Below are 18496 nucleotides of genomic sequence, written 5' to 3'. Positions count from 1 at the left end.
CTGGACTAAATATTTCCACAGGATAGTTTTATTATGAAGAGCATTAAAAGCAGCATTCAAACTTCAGACACATCCAATGTCTAAGGATCTGTGGCTAAAAGGCGATCAACTATTCTCTTAGAAGGCAGACCCGGTGGTGGTGGGGATATGTGATTCCAGTTCAATATATATAGTATAAAAAGTCTGCTCTTAAAAATTATCTTTAAATCACAGGCATAGCTGGAGAAGCACAGTGGTGAAGACAGAGCAAGAGTTACGAGTTGGAAGTTAAATTTTAGCTCTGCCATCAATTTACAAAAGTCAGTATTACTCAGCCTTGGTCCCCAATAAGTAATGAAGGAATAACAATATGAACTTTCCCCATGTGATTTTTATAAGGATCATTCAGATATTTTATTTATTTATTTATTTATTTATTATATATCCCACCCTTCCTCTCAAAGGAGCTCAGGGCAGCAAACACACCAATAATCCAATACAATTAAAATTTCTAAAACAGTTTTAAAACAACCTTCTGAAAACAGTTTAAGACTTCTGAAAAAAACTATCACCTCTCACAGCTAATAATTTCAGAGTTAATAATTTCAGGTTTGCCAGTAACATCTTTCAGCCACCAGTGTTTTGAAGATTTAAGTGGGCAGAGCAATCCTTAAGTGGTGGTGAGATGCTGTAGTGCAGAAACTGTCACCCTCTAAGTCCTGCTCATACCAGCTAGGGGAAAAAGTGAAGGAATGGATTTTTCATCCTTAGCCCCATCTCCACTTCAGCCTTTACATTGTCTCTTCCCCCTCCCATTGACACAAATGGAAGGGTAATTCAGTATGCCAGCACCACAGTTAGTGTACTTTTTCACCCTTTTGGGGGAACATAGGTTAACAAGAGGTGTTAGATTCAGCAGATCTGAGGCCTCCTTTGACACATATATGGAATACTTTGTTTTTGCCCTCAGACCACTGCTAATAGTAGAACAATGGCAGTAGAGCTTTCAGCTGCTCCACTTGGGAGACCTCTGCTTGTAGACTTTCTGCTCTGCTTGCGGAAAGAGAGATCTGGAGCATTCTACACCCCATCAGCCACCCTCACAGGGAGTGTACAATTGCTCCCCAAGTGTTATTAATAACAAAATATTTTAACACAAAGACAAAACCAATTACAAAATGGTGAAGTGCTCCATTTAGGATACAATGAGCTGCCTTTATACCAGCTGTCAACTAAATTATTCTTGGTTTTGATATCTTCACCATGTTATCAGTACACATCCATTCTTCTGTAAACCCGGTTTAGGAGAAGTCAACTTATTTGAGAGACCTTCCATCTCAATATCAAATGCCCCCTTCCATCAACCATCATCATCTTTCTTGCTGGCTTTATTGATGCCATTTCAGTGTTCCTCTTTTTCAAGACAGCTTTTCATTTAATATAGGCTTTCCTCCCTTTGTTTCTTGACCTCTGTTTCCAGTGTTTACTCAGTATTCATCACCATCTCTGATTCTTTTTCTAGGAGTGTCTTTTTGTTTGTGCTCTCAGATTTAAGCCAGTGAGACTTAACTGTCAATTAAATTAGCTTAAGATCAGTTCGCCAGTCAAGTCAATACTTCCCATTGCCTTTTAAAAATAATTACCTCTGGACACTGAATTATTGTCACCCCAGCACTGAAATCATAATAGCTACGATAGCACATTACACTGACATTGTAAATAATAATTCCAGTCATGTTGTTGATGTGTACATCAACAGAGCCAATATACAAAAAGCAGACACAGATGTCATTTCTCATAACTGGGAAAAGAAATTGCGTCAAAAATGTTCATTTCATTGAATAGAGATGGCTAAAGGGCCAGCAAATAAAAGTATAATAAAAAAGGCAGAAAGTTAAGGCTTTTTGATAAACAGCAATACCTTATCAGTGAAGAGCCCCTATGTTGCTATGGCAATAGTAATATTGCTCAATGGGCCTGTTTCATTTCTTACACTCTTTTGCTCCTTAATACTTTGTTAAAACACAAGCCTGAAGATTAATATTCTGCCGATTTTGTGTAAGTGGCATTCAGTACTGCACCGATTAGGCTGAGAAAAGAAGAAAATTATTTGGTGTAGCTATGTGGGGGGGGGAGATAGATAGATATTAAAATCATAGGCAACCAGCTGAACCAAGCGAATATATAAAAAGTGATCAAGGTTCATGAGTATGGTCCTAATTGTGATTGACAATTTACGGAGGCTTTAACCTAGAATCTGTTTTCATCATGAGGACTCAATGCTAGCAACTGAAAAAAATATAATAAAGGAGAGAGGGCTTATTTATTTACATTATTTGTATGTTGCTGTATCACAAAAGTCTCTGTATGTACAACATAAAAATAACCACATTACAATAAAAATACAATAAAAGCCACAAATAAAAACACAACAGTAACATAAATGCAGTAAATTCAAAACAGACAGCAAGAAATAAAATCACAGAGCCAGGTCAATTTAAAATAAGAGAGCAGAGAAATCATCAAAATTCACAGAGCTAAGCACTCTTAAAATGACAACATTTGTCCTGGGAACTAAAAAGGTCTTTGTCTGGTACTAAAAGGGCATTAAAGCAGGTGCCAGTTGGGCATCTCTGATTCCAGTCAAGATGCCACTAGTGAAATTGCCTTTTCTCATGTTGCTGTGTGCTATAATTCACTTTGAGAAGGGCCTCAAATGATTATCTCATTGTTTGAGTAGGTAGATGTGGGAAGAAATGATTCTTCAGATACTGAAGCCACAAACTGTGAAGGGCTTTAAATCAGCACTTCATGTAGAACTCAGAAATAAGCCAACAGGAGCCAGTGAAAATGACTGAAGTCCTGGGATATCTTGATGTTATCCAATCCTAGTTAGTACTCTAGCATCCATAATCTGTACCCAATGAAATTTCCAGACCATTCAAAGGCAGTCCCATCTTCACTTCACTGAAGTAATCTAGGCAGCAGGTTACCAGGGTGTGGATCACTGAAGACAGGGCTTAAGTTAGGGTTGCCAGGTTCAATCCCTGAGACTGATTCTATATCTTTAGGAGAAGAGAAAATCAGCCAAGTGCAGGTGTTCTTGCAACCCTGTAATATGAAAAACCACAAGGTGGAATTCTCCCTTCCCCCTGCACAACTTTTAAAGATACAAAAGACCTCTTGGTTGCCAGGCCTGGCCTCCAAGAGGTCTTCTCTATCTTTAAAAGTTGGGCAGGGGGGAGGGAGAATTCCACCTTGTGTTTTTTCCTATTACAGGGTTGCAAGAACACCTGCACTTGGCTGACTTTATTTTCTCCTAAAGATACAGGATCAGTCTCAGGGATTGAACCTGGCAACCCTGGCTTAAGTATATAGGAAGCTGACTTATATGGAGTCAGACTATTGGTCCATTTAGTTCAGTACTGTCTACACTGACTCACACGGGCTCAGGCAGGAGTTTTTCTCAGTCCTACCTAGAGATGCAGGGGATTGAACCTGGGAATTTTTGCATGCAAAGCATGTGTTCTGCTACTGAGCTACGTCCATTTCCCCCTGTGTCTTTCCCTCACAAATAAGTAAGCGTTTCCATAGGTCTGGGATGAGGAAGTCAGACTTTCTAGATCACAGAATTTCCAGATGTGTGGATTCTCAGTTTTGGCCATGCTACAAAAAAAGGCCAGAAAAATACCTGATACTGTTTTAACCTTACCATGTTCAGCCATGAGGCAAGGTACTTGAACCTGAAGGAAATCAAGAGATAGCATGTGTTTATGCAGCATCTGAGTTACACCTCTTTCCTCAACATAGAGTCCATGTACAAAGAAGAGTTTATAGCACCCATGGCAACCAAAAATAGCCAGAACTATTTGGCATACTCATGTGTACATTATTAAGTTGTATGCTGTTTAGTTAGATATATTTTATGTGTTCATTTAGTAGAAACATTTTTTCCCACCAAGAGTGCAAAAAGTGGCTGATGACAAACTAATAAAAGCAAGCTATCAGCAGAGCACTAAAAAGCAGATTTTTTAAAAAAAAATCTTCACAAGTAACAGCAGACAGATCTAAAACAACTTATCAATAAAACTGTAAGGAGCAAAATAATATTAAACACAGGATGACTCAGTGGTCCCACTATGAACAAAGGCTGCTATGCCAGCACTAGAACCAACGTAACATGGACACAACCCTGTGCATGGAGGATTGGCAAATCTGTTTTTTCCCATTTTTAAATTTAATTCTCCACAGTTCCATATCAGTTGGTAATTTATTCTTAGAAATGTTTTAGAATTTTAAGAGGAAACTCATCAGCATTTTTGTGCACATTTTTCCTAGTATATATTTTTGTATACAATTTTTCCTAGTGTACATATTTTTTGCAAAGCACCTTCCTCAAATACAATTCATTTTTGTATCTTACTCTGCTAACACCTGGGAGACCACGGTTCAAATCCCCACATAGCCATGAAGCTCACTGCGTGACCTTGGGCCAGTCACTGCCTCTCAGCCTCATGAAAACCCTATTCATAGGGTCGTCATAAGTCGGAATCATCTTGAAGGCAGTACATTTACATTTTTTACCCTAGCATATGTATTTTTGTACACATTATTTGGCTGAAGAATTGTACTGCAAAATTTGGAGAAGTGCAGATGCTGAAAGTTGGCTGTGTTTCAGTTTGTGTGTTGTTTCAGAAAGTACAGATTGGGAAGGGTCACTTTTAAATGCAAAATGAATCAAATGTCTCTTCCATCCCTACTGGTGTATTCCTAGCAGCAGACTTGAGAATTGCTGAAGAAACTACAGCTAATACAGCAGCATCAACAGACACTCCAGCAATTATCTCTGACAGCCCCACTGCCCTCTACTAATCTCAGCCTCATGAAATGGGGCTGCAGTATTACTGAATGCTAATGGCCTTCTACTAAGGGTTCCTCCAGACAACCTATTTATTGAGCATTCATCCGGATTTGCTTATGTGGAGGTTAGATTATATCCAGTGTTTAGTGCACAGTGCTTTTGTTTTGTTTGTGGGAAGTTGTACGACAATGAGCTGTCAATCAGCATTCATCTTGATTTGCTTGCAGGATGTTTATATGTCTTCCTGTTAATAATTCATTTGTTCCACACTTTTAAATGCCTTTCACCATCACTTTCCTTACCACAAAAAGTCAATTTCTTTTTTAAAGTGGATTTGTTGTGCTAGGGAAAAGAGTGCTTTATCCACTTTAATGGAGCAAATCTAAATCTCCCAATCCCTCCAGCAAAATGCTGATAGTCTGGAAGCACCTCAAGTCAGACTCTTGGTCCATCTATCTTAGTACATCTATCTACACTGACTGGCAGCAGCTGTCCAGGGTTCCGGACAGGGGACCTTCCCAGCCCTACCTGCATGCAAGGAAGATGCTCCACTACTGAGCGACCACACTTCCATCTATCCCAGTACTGTCTACTCTGACTGGCAGTGATTTTCAAGAGTCTTAGACAGAGGTCTTCTCCCTGATTCTGTTAACCGGAGATGCCTGGGATTGAACCTGGGACTTTCTGCATGCAAAGCATGTACTCTGCCACTCTTCTATGGCTTCTCCCCATTTTTCAGACAGCAGAGGAACATTTCTAAAATAGCAGAGCAATTGTAATGTTTAACTATGTGTGCAGTCAGCCTGACATACTGGCATTACCAGTCAACCAGAAAGTGAACAGGAAAAGTTAAGAAAACTGTTGCCAGGGGCATTTATTATTACCCAGTAACTTGCAAATCCAAATGCTCATGTTTCTAGTGTTGTGCTGCTGCCAGCCAAAAGTAATGGTAAGTTTTCAGAGAGCCTGCCAAGCTAGACTTCTGTCAGGCAGACCTTCAGTCAAAGACGTGGGGGGGGGACAGAGGAGTATAAAAAACCACCTTGGGGAAGAATTGTCACTATTTTATTCCTTTTAAAGTGACTGAGGTAAGTGCATTTTTTTAACACAAATGCTAAAGTTGAAAGGTTGGGGAGGGAAAAACACCAACTTGCTGCTGATGACAAGAGACTATACAAGGGCATTTCTTGATAAACATGTGCTGTTTCAGAGGGCATGGTTCCAAAGAGACCAATTTGTAGTGATTGTTTTACAAAGAGAGTCTGGTTCTGTACTGTTCCATGCCTTGTGTACTCCTTACACTTATTACCAAAATTCAGTATGAGCACACCATGCATTGAAGAGACTTTGTAGTTATGAAAGATATTATTTTATCTGAAGGAGGGAATGGGGCTTACAGTCTGATCCAGAAATAAGTATTTGTCTCTAAATGAATCTAATCCTATACAGTAGTCTATGTTCAGTGATCATCCAGCAAATGTAATTCATAAATTATAAACCACAAAACTGATAATACATTCAGACCCAAATACAGAGAGATTGTTGTTGTTATGTGCCTTCAAGTCGATTACGACTTATGGCGACCCTATGAATCAGTGACCTCCAAGAGCATCTGTCATGAACTATCCTGTTCAGATCTTGTAAGTTCAGGTGTGTGGCTTCCTTTATGGAATCAATCCATCCCTTGTTTGGCCTTCCTCTTTTTCTACTCCCTTCTGTTTTTCCCAGCATGATTGTCTTTTCTAGTGAATCATGTCTTCTCATGATGTGTCCAAGGTATGATAACCTTAGTTTCATCATTTTAGCTTCTAGTGACAGTTCTGGTTTAATTTGTTCTAACACCCAAGTATTTGTCTTTTTCGTAGTCCATGGTATGCGCAAAGCTCTCCTCCAGCACCACATTTCAAATGAGTTGATTTTTCTCTTTTCTGTTTTTTTCACTGTCCAACTTTCACATCCATGCATAGAGATCGGGAATACCATGGTCTGAATGATCCTGACTTTAGTGTTCAGTGATACATCTTTGCATTTGAGGCCCTTTTCTAGTTCTCTCATAGCTGCCCTTCCCAGTGCTAGCCTTCTTCTGATTTCTTGACTATTGTCTCCATTTTGGTTAATGACTGTGCCAAGGTATTGATAATCCTTGACAAGTTCAATGTCCTCATTGTCAACTGTAAAGTTACATAAATCTTCTGTTGTCATCACTTTAGTCTTTTTGATGTTCAGCTGTATACAGAGAGATAGTTCATTGCTATTATGGGAGTCAAGTAAACATAGTATTTAATAATATTTTCTTAGCTCCAGTAGTGTCAATGAACAATACTTTGATATTGGGTCTGGAAATCAGCTGGGTTTATGTTTTATTTTTGCTGAATGATCACTTGAATCTGGTAGGTATATTTTATTTTATTTATAAAAAAACAAGTGTACATCACTATTTATAAAAAAACAAAGTGGTTTACAACAAAAACACATATATAAAATAAGAAATGTAAAAATTAAAATCAGAGATAATCACCTATTACAGACAGAGGTTTTCATAATTGCATACATAAGCTTGGCAGTATAGAAATGTTTTCAGCAGACATTTAAAGATTAAAACAGAAGGCACCTACTGAATTGGAGGAGCATTCCACAGGATTGGGCTGATAACACTAAAACTCGATTTCTTGCTCCTGTCAACTGAGTCTCACCAACTTGGGGGACGACCAACAATGCTCCTGCAGATGACTTCAGCAACTGAGCTGAGATATAAGGGTTTAGGTAGTCCCTAATGTACCTTAAGTTATTTAGGGCATTGTAAATTAGTAAAAGGACGTTGAATTTGGCTCAGTAGTAGATGGGAAGCCAGTGCAGAAGTTTTAACAATTGTGTCATGTGATGTTATGTATTGCTAACTATGTGCCTGCATCAGCAGACTGGCCACCACATTCTGCACCAGCTGGAACTTCTGAACCAGGCCCAAGAGCAGACCAACACAGAATGTGTTGAAGTAATCCAGCCTTGAGGTTACCAATACATGGGCTACAATAGTCAGGCTATCTCTGTCCAGGAACAGCCATAACTGGCAAACCAGACAAAGCTGGTAAAAGGCACTCCTAGCCACAGAGGACACTTGAGCTTCTAGTGACAGAGATATATCCAGGAGAAACCCCAAGCTATACACCTGCTCCTTCAGAGGGAGTGTAACTCCATCCAGAACAGGTAACTTGCTTATCTCCCTGACATGGGAACCATCCTTCCCAAAGAGCCTCTGTCTTTCCAAGATTCAAGCACATTGTATTGGCTCTCATCCAGTCCATGGCTGCTTAAGTCTGTGTCTTATTTTGGCAGTAGGCCGCAACCCCGCTCCGCACCCTGAGACTTACCGGGTTGTGGGGCAGTCTTTGCAGCCGTGGCCAAACCCCAAGCCGCCATCTTTGGGTTTGGCGTGCGCACGCAGCGCAGATGCGCTGACATGACACATCATAGAGGTGGGTGGGGCGGCCAAGGGGATTTAAACCCATGCCACCTGCTTCCCACCCTCCTTTTGAATTCACGGCGCCCGACCCTCCCTCTGCTGCAGTGTGATTAACTGGTCACTGAGGGGCCAACTAGGAATTTTTGGCCTGCCTCCTCGCTTTGCTGGCAGGTTTCTTTTGCCTATTCCACACGGGTTAGCTGGGATGGTCAAGGGTTAGCACAGGTGTCCCTTTTCGTTAATAGGTCAATTGGTTTGGCTTTGATGTTTGTAAATGGTCACTTGGGCAAAGAAGTGCAGGAACAGGTTAAAAGAGGGGAGGGCAGCTAGGTGACACCTTTAGACACCTTTGGGGGTGATAGGCGGTCTTGAGGCCTGATGCTCAGGGCTATACGGCCTGGGGGCAGAATACAGGGCACCTTTGGGGCCAACAAGCCTCATCTGCTTGTAGGTTCAGGGCACCGAGGGACAGTGACGCGGGTTGGACCCCCTAAGCACATTCAGGGTGTGGCCTGAGCAGGGGTCTGGCACAGGGGCAGGCCCTTGCTCGGACAAGGTTTGGTTGCCCTATAGCTGCAAGCAGGTTTTGCCTGGTTCATCAGGAGGCTCCCGCAATTGATATCCCCTCTCCAAGTTCATCATTCTAATTGGATTCTGTTTTAATAAAGTGGCCCATTACTTTAACCCAATATTAGTTGTCTGTGTCTTATTTTGCACTAGGCCGCAACTGGCAAACCAGACAAAGCTGGTAAAAGGCACTCCTAGCCATAGAGGACACTTGAGCTTCTAGTGACAGAGATATATCCAGGAGAAACCCCAAGCTATACACCTGCTTCTTCAGAGGGAGTGCAACTTCATCCAGAACAGGTAACTTGCCTATCTCCCTGATATGGGAATCATCCTTCCCAAAGAGCCTCTGTCTTCCCCGGATTCAAGCACATTTTATTGGGTCTCATCCAGTCCATGGCTGCTTTCAGACAGTGATTCAGAGCTTTCACAGCTTCTCCTGTTTCAGATATTATGTAGAAATAGAGCTGCATGTCATCCGCATACTCAAGATATCTTGCTCCAAACCCCCTAATGACTGTTCCTAATGGCTTCACATAGCTCTGGGGAGATAATAGTACCTTGCAGGAGTCCATATCACAAGTGCCAGGGGGGTGAGGAGTAATCACCTAGTGCTAGTTTCTGAATGTGGACCTGAAGATAACAACAGAATCATCATAATATGGTGCCTCCAATAGCCATTCCACTAAATTGGTCCAGATCACTGGTATCAAAACCGAAGTAACAGGGTTGTACTCTGTCTTTCTCTCTCTCATGATAAAAGTCACCCATCAGGGTGACTAAGGCTGATTTGATTCTGAAATCAGATTGGAATCCAGATTGCAGTAGATCTAGATAATCAGCATTATCCAGGAATGCCTGCAGCTGCTCCACAACCACCCTCTCCACCACCTTTGCCAAGATGGGTGTTGGTGACTGATCTAAAGTTATTACATTCTGTTGGGTCCAGAGTGGGCTTTTAAAGATTTCTAGGCTAAGAGCTTTAGACTCAGTGAGTGCAAACTCAAAGAACAAATCAATATACAGTCTTATAGGTCCAATGGTATACATCAGGTTTGGGGAACCTTTGGCCCTCCAGATGTTGCTGAATTACATGTCCCATCCTCCCAGGCCATTGACTTGCTATGGCTGATGGGAATTGTAGTTCAGCAATGTCTGGAGGGCCAAATGTTCCCCACACCTGATATACATACTCCCTACATATCCAGATGTCCCTTATAGATTATTGACAACATAAGTCCAGCATCAGGTCAAAGGGATGAGACACAGAATGGAAGAACTCAGATATGCTATAAAAATATTTTCAAAGTGACACTAGGAACACGTCTTCAGTAAACATTTGCTTCACTAGTAAATCTGGACAATTCAATGTGTAATGGAGGAAGCATTTAATGTAAATGTTAATCCTTAGAAATATTGCTGACTTACACCCATTTATTCCTGTAAAAGCATGCAGCTTTAAGATGCACATCAACTACCTCTAATAGCCATTCCCCCCTACAAAATAACATATAACAGAAAATCATTATTTTCTACTAAATGAATGAGCTTCGACTAGCCTCGGGCAGGCTCAAGTGATCCCCATTCCCTTTCCTCTTTCACATGAGTGTTTTGGAGAAGACTGGAAATATCTGCTTCTGGTTCTAAAGTTGATGCCAGTTTGTTCACTAACTATAATTTAGACAAACCATACCTCCTTGAGTTTGAACATAATGGGAATATTCCCATTATGTTCAAACTCAAGGAGGTATGGTTTGTTTAAATTATAGTTAGTGAACAAACTGGCATCAGAAACCGTGGTTTGATCATGGCTTGTTCTCACTAATTAGAGTTTAAACAACCCATAGCTCCCCAAATCTGAACATAATTGGGAATTGTGGTTTGGTTAAAATCAGAAACAAAATCTTCCTCTCTTCTGACATGTTCAATTTGTGTAACAGAAAATGATGGTTTTCTCCAAGGAATATTTCTTTTCTCTCTCAGATGGAAAAATATTAAGAGCACAAGAATGTCAACATATTTCATCATGCATACTGTGAATCACTGTGATGATGCCATTGTATAACTCACAGAAGTTGTTCGACTGCAACTGTCATCAACCCCAGATTGAACTTTGTCTTGTCACCACTATTTGTTTCATTTTCTTAGACTCATTCCCTAAAAAGGTTCTGTTGTGAATACAGATGCAAAAAATTAATTCACCTTCTCTGCAATCTCCTTTTCCTCCTTTAGCACACATTTCACTCCCTTATTATCCAAAGGTTCAACCACCTCTCTAGCTGGTTTCCTGCTTTCCGAAGGTAAGATGTTTTAAACTTTTTTATTGTTTTCTCACTTGTTATTTTCCACCTTGGGCACCTTTGAGAGGAAGGCCAGGATATAAATTTAATAATTAATGAATAAGGAAGCCTTCTTAATAGCTTCCTTGACTCTTCTCATTAACCATGTTGGCATTTTCTGGACTTGGTGAAACCTTTTCTAGCTGATCTTCTGTTGTGGTTTTGAATAACCCCAAACATGCTGGAGAGATTTGATTCTCTTGACTTCTAATTTCCTTCATATCAATCTCCTCATTTTTTAAACAAGTGTCCTCTTTTAATGTCAAATGTGACTGTCTTCAGACTTCTTGGCAGTTGCTGAATTTTATAGCACTGTGGCCACTGCTTACAATCCATTCAACAACACTTACATCTTGCAGCAGATCCTTCTTGTCAGTTTCATGACCAACTGTTCTAGGGCACAATAATTGAGGTTAACTAGTACTTTTATCTCTCCATATCCTCTGCAGTGTCCTGAAGTTCCATGGTGGGTGTGCAGGGCTTCCTCAGCAGACAACAGTATGGAAAGTTTCCAAAAAGTAGAATGTTTGAAAACCAGTGGCTTTTAGAACTCTTAAAGATGGCTCTAAGACTGTCCTGTCAGGTTTAGTTTGGCAAAGCACAGCTAGTGGGCTTATCTTCAACATCATTTAACAGTAGGGTTGCCAGGTTCATGGCCTGAGACTGATTTTTATTTATTTATTTATTTATTCATTCATTCATTCATTCATTCATTCATTTATTAGATTTATTAGTCGCCCATCTGGCTGGTTGTCCAGCCACTCTGGGTGACGTACATAATAAAAACATATAATTACATTAGAACAGTAAAATCAACAGTAAGTAAAATCTAACCCACCCCAAAAGCCTGCCTGAAGAGCCAGGTCTTCAAGGCCCGGCGGAAGCTCATCAAAGAGGGGGCATGGCAGAGATCATTTGGGAGGGAATTCCACAAGATGGGGGCCACAATTAAGAAAGCCCTCTCCCTAGTCCTCACCAGCCTAGCTGTTTTAACTGGTGGGATGGAGAGAAGGTCTTTTGAGGCTGATCTTGTTGAGCGGCATTGCTGATGATGCTGGAGGCGCTCTTTCAGATAGACTGGGCCGAAACCGTGCAGGGTTTTAAAGGTCAAAACCAACACCTTGAATTGGGCCCGGAAAATAACTGGTAACCAGTGTAACTCTTTTAACACTGGAGTAATGTGATCTTGCTGGTGGTTGCCTTTAATCAGGCGAGCTGCCGCATTCTGTACCAGTTGCAACTTCTGGACCGTTTTCAAGGGTAACCCCACATAGAACACATTACAGTAGTCTAGGTGAGAGGAGACCAGGGCATGTACCACTAGTGGGAGCAGATGGCTGGGAAGGTAGGGGTGCAGCCTCTGTATCAGATGGAGTTGATACAGCGCCGCCTGGCTCACAGCTGAAACTTGAGCCTCCATGGGCAGCTGGGAGTCAAGAATGACCCCCAGGCTGCGGACCTGGTCTTTCAAGGGCAGTTGTACCACATTGAGCACCAGGTCAACATCCCCCAACCTTCTCTTGTCTCCCACGAATATTACCTTGGTTTTGTCCGGGCTTAGCTTCAGCTTGTTCCTTCCCATCCAGCCACTCACCCACTCCAGACACTTGGACAGGGTTTCTACAGCCAACCTCAGTGAAGATTTAAATGAGAGACAGAGGTGCGTGTCATCCTCATACTAGTGACATTACAGCCCAAATCTCCTGATGGTAGCCCCCAGCAGTTTTATATAGATGTTAAACAGCATCGGGGAGAGGATGGAACCCTGTGGCACTCCACAGATGAGAGGCCAAGGATCCGAAACCTCATCCCCCAATGCCACTCTCTGGTACCTACCAGAGAGGAAGGAAAGGAACCACTGCAGTACAGTGTCCCCTATACCTAACCTCTCCAGGTGGTCCAAGAGAATACCGTGATCAATGGTATCAAAAGCCGCTGAGAGATCCAGGAGGACAAGGAAGGTGCATTCGCCCCTATCCAATGCCCTCCTCATATCATCCACCAAGGCGTCCAAGGCTGTTTCAGTCAAGGGGAAGGGAGAATTCCACCTTGTGGTTTTTCTCATTACAGTGTTGCAAGAACACCTGCACTTGGCTGACTTCCTCTTCTCCTAAAGTCTCAGGCCATGAACCTGGCAACCATATTTAACAGACATGTAATCCTTAAACACTCCTTAAAGATGCTGCTGAACATGTAGTCCAGTTAGTCACTTTTTCAATGTTTACCACATTGAGACTGTAAACTTTATTGGAAGGTTTGGGACTTCTTTTTGTAATCAGTTGATTTACATGCTCTTATGGTATTATTTTTATGAATCACTTTGAAACTTCAAAGGAGCATTAGTGTTTTTATGTATTGTTTTATAATAATCCATACACGCAGTGGCCCATTTATATGCTTTAGGGAACAACTTTGTGTCTGTTTTACAGTACTCAGTTGGTGCTTGCAATGTCTGTGTGGCAACACATTTGGCTAGGTAGGGCTGGCCAGGATCTTCCTCTGGATTCAGAGAGTGATCCCAACCACCTTGAGGAGTGTGGCAGAAAGCCCTGAAGGCAAAAAAGGGGGAGCCAACATGAGACGGGTGTCAGGTTTATGCAACTTGGGCCAGCAGAGCAAATGGGAATAATCCCTTGGGCTATGGTGCAAACACCTCACCATGACCCCAGAGGATGTTCCTGCTGTGAAAAGGACAAACAGCACATAAAATCTATTTTTCTAGGAAAAGTATACTTTTAAATCCCTGTCAAAATGATTCTCTCATTTTGCTTGCTCACTGTTGTGTTCTGACTTCGTTGTTTGATTAATATAAAGCAAGTGCACTTGTTTTTCCTCTAAAGTGATGTAGGTAAATAGAGAGCAAATAACTCCAGTTAAACATCTTGCTCCATTACAGTCTGACTTTCAACCCAATTTGGGGACTAAAATAATTTTGGTTGCTCTAGTACAGGAGTAGAAAATGTTTCCTCCACTATGGGCCCCTTGGGGGGAAATGGGTGGGGCCACAACCAAAACTGAGTAGGATCAAAGCATGCATGGACACATGCACACACATACAGAGAGCTCTTCTTTCTCTTTCTTCTCACCACACAGCACAGAGCACAGTGAACTACACATGGAAGAAGAAAGTGCTCTCTTTTTGTCTGGTGTCAGGGTTCAGCACTGTTCAGACCCTGAACTTTGTGTCTCCTCAGACTGGGGAATAGGAGCAGGACCCTGCAGCAAACCTTCATGTTATGATGACTCCAAAGAGCCACTGGATCTGTACACTGGAGGTCCCCACACATGGTTCTGACCACCATTTAGACACACATACCATGTCTCCCAAGGCCATAGGAATAAAGGAGATGGTGAGCGAGGCAGAGCTTCAGAGCTGTTCCTGAAGAGCCTGGCTGGCTGCATGTGAGGCTATTGGGGCGGAGAGGGGGAAGAACATGGAAATACCTACTCAGATCAATTCCTGATTGGCATCTAGGAAGGGATGGCACCTCTACCTCCTATAAAAGCTCCCAGCCTGAGTTGCAGAAGCAACAGCTTTTATCATAGCTCCAGCCTTTTTGACCCAGGGAAGTGGATGCGCTTTGATTTAATTCCATGCTGTGTGGTAAGAAAGAGGCTTGCAGGTGGGGCCAGAAGAGAGGCCAGTGGGGTGGATGGGGATTCCTATGGTCCAGATATGTTATATGGCCCTAGTAGATATTATATGTTGGGAGCTGGCTAGAGAGAGTGTATCTATGTTGGACCTTTTTGATATCACTGACTATGATATGTTTGGGGACCAACTGGCCAAGGCAAAACAGTGGTTCCAAAGCTGATGCTGAGGAACTGCTGTGGCTCAACTTTGTGGTTGTTGGCCTATTATAGTGTCCTACAATGTTCTATTTTGTCCCCTGTGCTAGTGAAACTGTCCAGCAATGTGGAGTCCTTTGTCATTCATATGCAGATAGCATCTGACTCTGCCTCGCCTATATTTTTATTTACTTATTTCTTTTAGGAAAAATAGTATAGCTTGCTAAATCAAGTAAAATCTCCAAGCATAGGCTATGTGAGCTGTGCTCATTCCTGGAAAATGCTGATCTGGCCCCCTATGTGGGACTGCCTTTGAAGAGCTTCTGGAAACTTAACTGGCCTGGAATGAGGTAGCCAGATTGTTCATTGGAGCTCAGTATTTTGATCATGCAAGTGCCTTACTGAAACAGCTTTGCTGGCTTTTGATTTGTTTCCAGATCAGGCTACCTGAAGGACTGCCTGCTCCCATGAGACTGTGTGTACATTACGATAAATAAACAAAAATGCCTCTTGTATCTCCCGGCATCACGGGAAGTGTGCATAAGTTTACTTTACTTATGCATTTATTTAGGTATTTTTATACTGATTTTCTGGACCAATGGCCCTCTCAAGAAGGTTCACAATTAAAATAATAAAATAAATTTAAACACAAAAGAAAAAACAATTCAACTGACCAATACAATATCATGGATAAAAGCAGCAGTACTTAAATTTTACACCAACTGCCTAATTCTGAGCAGCTTGGAATAGGCAAGTCTTCAATTTCTCTTTGAAAAAAACCAGGGAAGGTGCCAGACGTGCATTCTGTAGGAGGAATTCTACAGTGATGGGGCTGTCACTGAAAAGGCACTGTCTCTTGACCCTATCAACTTGCTAATCACAATGGTAGGACTTCTATGGATAATATTAGAGCCTAGGTAGGTGTGTATAGATGTAGGTGGTCCTTCAGATAACCTATTCCAAATAGAATGCCCACTCGTTCTGAAATATGGAAGGTGGGTAGTAGATCGGGGTTCAGGCCTGGTTTTGGCACTGAGACTGCCTTGGTCGCCCTGTTTGATGACCTATGTCGGGAGAGAGACAGAGGGAGTGTAACTCTGTTGATTCTCCTTGACCTCTCAGCGGCTTTTGATACCATCGACCATGGTATCCTTCTGGAGAGGCTTGCAGAGTTGGGAGTTGGAGGCACCGCTTGGCAGTGGTTCCGCTCCTACTTAGCGGGTCGTCTCCAGAAGATAGTGCTTGGGGAACATTGCTCGACACCGTGGGTTCTCCAATGTGGGGTCCCGCAGGGTTCGGTTCTGTCTCCCATGCTTTTTAACATTTATATGAAGCCGCTGGGGGCGGTCATCAGGAGTTTTGGAGTGCGTTGTCATCAGTATGCTGATGACACGCAGCTCTACTTCTCCTTTACATCTTCTTCAGGTGAGGCAGTCGACGTGCTGAACCGTTGCCTGGCTGCGACAATGGACTGGATGAGAACTAACAAACTGAGACTCAATCCTGACAAGACTGAGATGCTGTTGGTGGATGGTTTCTCTGATCGGATGGTGGATATATACCCTGTCCTGGATGGGGTTACACTCCCCCTAAAGGAACAGGTGCGTAGTCTGGGAGTCATCTTAGACTCTTCCCTCACACTTGAGGCTCATGTAGCCTCGGTGGCCCGGAATGCGTTCTACCAACTTCGGTTGGTAGCCCAGCTACGTCCCTATCTGAGTAAGGAGGACCTCTCATCAGTGGTACATGCTATGGTAACCTCGCGTCTGGACTACTGCAATGCGCTTTACGTAGGGCTACCTTTGAAGACGATTCGGAAGCTACAGCTAGTGCAAAATGCGGCGGCCAGACTGCTAACAAGAACTAAGCGGTCTGAGCATATAACACCTGTGCTAGCCCGTTTGCACTGGCTTCCAATATGCTTCCGGGCCAGATTCAAAGTGTTGGTACTTACCTATAAAGCCTTATACGGCGCGGGACCATGATATCTGTCGGAACGCCTCTCCCGATATGAACCGGCCCGTACACTACGGTCTACTACGAAGGCCCTCCTCCGGGTTCTGACTCATAGGGAAGCCCGGAGAGTGGTGACAAGATCTAGGGCCTTCTCAGTGGTGGCCCCCGAACTATGGAATGGTCTCCCCGAGGAAGTACGCCTGGCGCCGACACTATCATCTTTTCGGCGCCAGGTTAAAACCTTTCTCTTCTCTGAGGCATTTTAATTCCTGTTAATTGTAAATTATTATATTTTGATTTTAGACTGTACAGTTTTGTGTACAGTTTTGTGTTATTTTTATTGTATTTTTAATGTTCACCGCCCAGAGAGCTGTTGCTAGTCGGGCGGTATATAAGCTTAATTAAAAAAAAAAAAAAAAAAAGGTCTTCCCACCCCCAGGCAATAGCTCCTCTTGCTTGTAAAATACTTTTCAGATAGGCCTGCCTGACACCCACAAAGGGCCAAAGAACTTTTTAAAGATTATTCCAGGCCTTTTAATATTTTTAACACTTTTATGTTAATATTATTCAGTATTAGTTGCTGCTAAATTGATGGTGATTGATTAGTTTAGCCTGTGTGAATGTTTTAGTTCTCACTAAATGATTTTTGCTGGTGCTATTTTTTATTTTTAAGTCAGGTTTGATAGTGTGAACTTGGCTCCCACAACCACCTGAGCAGGCGGCCACATTCTGCACCACCCAAAGATTCTGGAACCCCCTGCCTGGGGAGACCCACCTCCCCCCCCAATATATTGGTGTTTAAAAGTTGTCAACCATCTTGGGATTATTTGTGGATGGGAGATTCTGTGGTCAGTTTATCAACCTTTTCACTGTGTTCTTACAGGATTATTATTATGATTGATCTGCCAAAGTAGCATGGATTGTGCCTTTTACTGTTGTGATACGTGACTGGTCAGCCAAGGCATGCTGGGGTTGTGTAATTATGTATAGATGCAATTGTTTATTGTGTGCTTTGTCAGTTGAAATGTTTCTCACAGACTTTATGTGGCTATCACACTATGCTCACCAGCCCTTAAGGTCTGTTATTGCATTCCAGTGGCCATTTGGAAGGGCAAAACTTTTTTGTTTGGCCATTCCAGCATGGTCCCTTAAATAAAACCCATAGCGTAAATCAACCAGTCGTTCTTGGTTTAATGCATTTGGATAGCAATTTCAGAAATCTGTGCCCCTATGGCCATTCTGAAGAAACCAGGGCACCCCGAATGGCTAGTCTTTGTGACTTGTTCTTGTGTGTCATTAATCCTCTCTCCTGTTAACAGATGTATGACAGTTATTAATTCAACAGGTGCAGTCATCCCCATTGTGGTGATGCTATGAGACAATAAAGCTTAATATTTTAAGCTTAATATTTACCCCCTTCTGCAGTTACTGGAGAGTACAAAATTTGAAAAATAGTCAGAAACTATCCTTTCTTCCCTGCCCCTTTACTTTTTCTAATAGACCTCAACACATGCCGTTCTCCTGTTGCTGACACGCTTCCGCCTC

The 18496-nt window shown here is 42.3% G+C and overlaps 1 protein-coding gene across 2 annotated transcripts in view; it reads left to right on the top strand.

Moving 5' to 3' along the window:
* Positions 1–18496, top strand: part of LHFPL3 (LHFPL tetraspan subfamily member 3) — a 425978-nt gene that overhangs the window by 43046 nt on the left and 364436 nt on the right. For both annotated transcript variants that reach the window (XR_009764495.1, XR_009764494.1), the window contains exons 3-4: positions 9021–9167; positions 11100–11167. The gene's annotated coding sequence lies outside the window, so the exon portion shown is untranslated. The remainder of the gene's footprint in view (positions 1–9020; positions 9168–11099; positions 11168–18496) is intronic.

This window comes from Rhineura floridana, chromosome 8, assembly GCF_030035675.1.
Source record: "Rhineura floridana isolate rRhiFlo1 chromosome 8, rRhiFlo1.hap2, whole genome shotgun sequence".
NCBI classification, from domain to species: domain Eukaryota; kingdom Metazoa; phylum Chordata; class Lepidosauria; order Squamata; family Rhineuridae; genus Rhineura; species Rhineura floridana.
Note: the sequence above shows the minus strand (reverse complement) of the source record. Positions and strands in the feature narration are given on the sequence as shown.